The sequence below is a fragment of the Manis javanica genome, chromosome X (assembly GCF_040802235.1).
Source record: "Manis javanica isolate MJ-LG chromosome X, MJ_LKY, whole genome shotgun sequence".
Lineage (NCBI taxonomy): Eukaryota > Metazoa > Chordata > Mammalia > Pholidota > Manidae > Manis > Manis javanica.
In genome coordinates, this window is record NC_133174.1 from 10,601,767 (window position 1) to 10,607,595 (window position 5,829).

Here is a 5,829-nt window from a genome sequence, read left to right on the forward strand (position 1 = left end):
CTCAAAGGCTCATGGGTCAAAAGGTGGATATAAATGTGCGCTATGGGTGGGAAGTATCAACGGGTTTATGTAGCTGGAGTAGGATGTCCACGTGGAGTGGGGCGGTCAAGAGGGCCATTAAGTGGAGCAGGATACAGGCTGAGGACTTTAGAGTGTATGATTAAGAGGTTTAATTTTTTTCAAGAGATAATTCGGAGTTACTATGGGTGTCTTAGAATGAGAGTGGCCTAATCCAAATAAAAGCTGATGAAAGTATTCATGTTGCTCTGTGTAGGACACATTGGAATAGAGACAAGAAATTAAGAAGCCAGAAAGGAGGCAGACACACTGTGGATGTAAGATGGCCATTGACTATTATGTGATTATGGTGGGAATGAAAAGGAAGCAGAACCAGGAAAGCTTCCAGAGAAAGAAATGCTTAGTGGCGGGCTTGAAGTAGAAAGTAAATGAAGGAGATAATTCTAAAGTTGGAAAATAATTACAATGCTAGTTCATCATAATTAAAGATCTTGGGAAAACCATTAGCCCTCCACAGGAGCATGAGGGAGGCCACGAATTTTGTTTTGGGGCATCACTGAGCTCAGCAAGTAGACACCATGAACGAAGTTCACCCTCCCAAGCTGAAAAAATTTATGGACAATAAGTTGTCATTGAAATTAAATGGTGGCAGTCATGTGCAAGGAATACTGCAGACATTTGATTCCTTTATGAGTCTTGTGATAGATGAATGTGTGGAGATGGCAACTAGTGGGCAACAGAACAATACTGGAATGGTGGTAACACAAGGAAATAGTATGACTGTGTTAGAAGCCTTGGGACAAGTATAAACAATGTGCAACCAGAAAAACAACTGCTTCCACATGTCCCTTCTCCACAGCACCTGTTTTATTACAATACGAAAATCGGGTGTGTACGTTTTCACACTGAGCTTTTTTATGAATAAACTTTTGTAATAGTCAAAAAAAAAAAGAAAAAGATCTAGGATACCCATCCGACCACAATAAGTAATCACTTCTTTCATTCCAAACAAAAATTAAAGGATGATTTACATGAGAGGATAAAATGACAACCCCCATCCATTTCGCTGTGCCAACGGAGAACCACTTCTTCCAATAATATAATTGGGAATAAAATTGCAGAAGCTTCTTGAGGAAAAAAGCTCAATAGAAATTCATAATGGGAAATAATCAGTGTAACTGAATAAAACTGGGAGGATTGCGTTCATAGACGCAATAGGAGAGTGTCTTTCATGATTGCAATCGACGAGGAGTTCCACATGTCAGCAGGCAAAGAAATCAGGACTCATGGAACAAATACAATGTGCATTTTTTCCACAAAGTATTGCTCTCCCATCCTGGCAACTGAGACTTTCGTGGAAATAAATAAAGCTGTGTCCTGTTCTCCATCACAGCCTCCAATGAGAACACAAGTAAAGCCTCACTCTCTCCAGCCATCCCACTTGCCACAGTGGGCAGGAAAGACCCTGGGAAGAAGGTTCTGACCCACACCCTGGCCCAAAGGAATGGACACTGGTCTTGGAGTTGGATGATACAGGCCCAGACTCTGCCACTTGACTCTAGCCACCCATGTCACCTTTGAGAACCTGCTTCCTCACCTTTAGAATGGAGATAACTTACCTTAGAGTGATAACATGTTAAATGAAATAATGCAAATAAAAACATTTTATGCATGGGGGCCCTTTTGCTATAAGCAGTCACGCAACTTCCGTTGGCCCCACCTTGGGCAGAAAGGGGCATCTGGGGCTGTAGACTTGGATGACCAAGAGCCATGGCAAGGCACCATGCAGAAACAGATTCTCTAGGTCCCCAGTGAGTGGGATAAAAGCACCCATAGGCCAGAACTTCATCTCCCTAATTCCCATCTAGTTGCCATGGAAACCCCGTCATCATAATTTTAAGGATTCATTCAACCTGCCATTTTGACTGTAATAAAAACAGAAACATTGGTCTTAATATAGTTATAATTAAATACTTCCATTAATTGCTTTTATAGTATTTTTCTGCCATTTAATAGACAACAAATCAAACAGCAGTCATTTTCCCAAAAGATCAGTGAATGAGAACTTACGGGTAATTTCTCCTCTCAGAATGGCTTGATCTTGCCTGATAAAATACCATCTCCCCAAAATAAGTAGTTGCTTTTTTCCTAGAAAATGTGGCAGAAAGTTAGAAAATGCCAGCTGCAATGGCAGTTCCCTTTACAAAGGACGCAAAATTAAGAAGGAATCATTAGCTGTGTCCTCTTGCCACATCAGTCACTGGATAAGGAGGGACCCAAGATCCAGAAGCTCCGTGTGATGCCAAGGTAGTCTGCTCACTGAACCACGTTAGCAGCTCCAAAGGTTCTGTGCGACTGAGAGCACCGGCCTCAAAGGCTGCGGATGTGACAACACCATGGTGTCAGCTCACATTTACTGAGCACTTGCAGTGGAGGCTAGGCACCATGCTAAGCTCCTTCCCTGCATCAGCTAATTGAATCCTCACAAAAATCTCAAAGTAAGTGCTATTATCACCTCCATCTTACAAATAAGGAATCAGAGGTTTAGGGAATTACGTAAATAGACCAGATCCAGAACGAGAATACAGAGCAGAGCCACCATACCTGTATGTACGGGTATAATAAAAATCCCAAGGTCAAAAGCAGCCTGTCGTAAATTCAGGTGGGTGATCATCAGCATCTCAAAGCTCTTGTGTTTAACCCTTCCTTCTCATACAGACCCTCAAAAAAAATAATCCTCCCACTCCAAAATGTCACAAAAAAGTCTTCAAAGGATGCCTCTCCTGTGTCCATGACCAGCTCGTGGGCCATAGTCTGTCACGGGCATCTTCACATCTTCGCTTTCTCTCCCATCCGGTTCACCCCCATCGGTGTCCTTGCTAATGCAGCCACTAGGGGGAGCCTTAATGCTGACAGGGCTGATGGACACGTTGGAACAACCTTAACGGTAGGTCTCCTGGAGGTTCCAGAGTTGCCAGTTTTAAAAATGCCAGAGTGGTCCTTGGTGCCAAGAAGGCTCTTGTCTTTTCGAAATGATGTCCATTGTCACCTGGACCCTGAAGTAGCTCATCCAGTCTGAGTCTCCCCTTCCTCTTGAGGATTCGAAAGCTGACCATCCTGTCTTAGTTTTTCCCTAGTCCCCTTCCCTCACCTCTGGCACAAAAGCAAATGCAACAGGACAGAACATCAAAGTCAGTTTGTGCTGGGGTGTCTTCTGGAACACGTTTTATATAGTTCAAACTTCTATATTTCAAGAGCAGTTTTTTTCACAGGACTGACAAAGAATACTATCATGTATATCTATTTATCAGCTACCATAACAAGGGTATAGTTTTCAATTCACTCAGTGCACCAACTTTAAACATGTGATTATTGATTTTTTTCTCATATGGGGACATTCACTTTATCTTATGTTCTGTTCCAGAAGTGAGAGATTTCCATTGTTCCAGAAATAACTATATCACACAATTTCATATTTGCATAATCCAAGTTAACATAAGGCCATATTAATAAATATTTCAGCTCTTCCTACCTTCCCCCCCATTTATAAAGGGGAGGGAATCTTAACTGAGTTGAGCACCAAGTTTTTCCCGTGGTGTGTGGAATCTGGTTAATGAGATGAGTCTCAGAGAAACATCAGAGGCCGACATGTATCGTGGAGGGTCAGGTGCAGGGGGCACGAGCTTCTAGGAAGGTATCACTGCACAGGAGTAACGTAAGGATGAAAGTATGCCTGTGGTGGAGCCAGAGTTTAGGGGACAAGAAGGAGATTTTAGCTCTATACTTGAGTGGGGACTCATAGTCAAGAGACGGAAGAGCCATGCAGTTTGGTTTTAGGGAAGAGTTTTCACAGACTAAAGAGAAAATGGGAAGAGAACATTTTATATTTTTATGAGCCACTTCCAGAAGGAGCATTCTTAGAAACGTGGCTGCAGGGCACGATAGAAAGATTGAGAGCAATAAAGATGTCTAAAGAAGATGCTCTTTTAAGTTTTGCTGGCATTAAGAATGTATTCTCCTGGTAGCTTTTTTTTTCCAAGAAACTGAGTACAGATACGAATTGCTGTGAGTTGTTTATCTACCACAATGCTATTTCTTTGAAAGCAGCACTGTGCAGAGACTGAACCATATGGGGCCCTGATTGCATTCAGGTCCTACAAAGTAACAAAGAACTCCCTCTCTTTTCAGGAAAACAAAGAGACAGATACCAGGCAAGGTCACCAACCTCTGAATCTTAGTTTGATCTGAACGGGGACATATGCCACAAAAGTTGAGTACCATCTAGAATCAGGGCTATCTTCCTTCATACCAGCAGGTGTATTTGAGATACTCAGACCCATTCAAATAGTCTATAGTTTTCACAGCAAATGCTGGTAGGAGATTTGCATTTTCTGGGTCCTTTTAAATATGTACATCTTCATGTCCTTTTTTTCTTCCCTTATTCTCCTCTTCAGGTCACAAAGTCAAGTTTTATAGATCTTACTCCACTCTGTTGATGAATCCATCCCATCCTTCACACTTAAAATAGGATAAAAATCATCTCATGACTGGAGTATCACTTAGCTTTTGTTGTGTAACCAACCACTCCCAAACCTAGTGGTTTAAACCAACTACCATTTATTTAGCTCATGATTCTGGGAATTGACTGGTTATTCTTCTGATACCCTGGCTTACTCGATCCTTGCTGGGCTTCTGCATCTGGAGTGAGCTGGCAGACAGCTGGTGACTGGGTCATCTAAGGATGATCCATAGGATCTGTCTCCTGTGTTCGGTGGTTGGTAGGCTGGAGCGGCAGCCGCATCTTTCCTCATGAACAGGATCGCCTGAGTTCCTTCAGACAGTGGTCATAGGGTCCCAGGACACACAAGAGCAGAAGCCACATAGCCTCTTGATGCCTGGGTTTGGAAATTATTTGATGTCATTTCTGCCACTTTCCATTGGTGCAAATAAGACCTGAGGCCAGCCTCAATTTCAAGCCTAGGGAATTAGACTCCATCTCTTGACAGAAGGAGCTGAAAATTATTGATGCCATTTTTTGCAATCTGTTCTACTATTGATATAGCTGAACTCACTACCCCCCACCCCAGAGAAAGGCTCTCTTCCTGCCATTTAGTATAGAGGACATTGGGCAAGAACCATTAATTGGCTGCTCCTAAGTTGGAAGCAGTATTTTGGTAAAGCTCATATCAAAACTACTAACAGGTAATCACCTCCATGGTGTGTTCAGCAGCAAAAGCTGTGCCTATCTGCTAAGTTCCATTAGAGCCACTATCCTTGCTGCATTGCCTCCAGGGACAATGTCCTTTTTTATGTATCTTCTTTAGCTAGTTAAGCAAGTGGAAAGACTGGCCCTTAGAAAAGGACTTTGCCATAACAGAGACATCTGCCATCCATAAGACAGACACGTGGATGAGACATATCAAGAGAGCAGAGACTGGAGGAGAGTGGGGATGGGAGGGAAGGGGTCCTCACTAGTTACAGAGCAATAGAATGTCCTTGAAATTTGAGGGGGCAGCTACTAACAGATATTAGGCATATGAAATGGTGGTGGAAAATTACAGTTACCTCACAACTTTGTCTAGCCCCTTGCTCCTAGCCTACCCTCTCCCTTCCCATATCCTCCATTCTCATGCCAATTGATTGACATCCATTTGAAATTTGCTATAGTTATCTGCTTTACATGAATACCCTGCCAGTGCCTAACACAGTGACAATTCATAGAGATTGTTAGCAAGAATGATTGATGGCAAGACCACACCCTTGAAATTGGTGAGTTGATCGACTTACATTTTCTCTGAAGTTTTCCCTGTG

At 42.6% G+C, this 5,829-nt stretch overlaps 1 pseudogene; it reads left to right on the forward strand.

Moving 5' to 3' along the window:
• The first annotated feature begins 596 nt into the window (after positions 1-596).
• On the forward strand, positions 597-827 carry LOC108399188 (small nuclear ribonucleoprotein G pseudogene; annotated as a pseudogene).
• Positions 828-5,829: the final 5,002 nt, after the last annotated feature.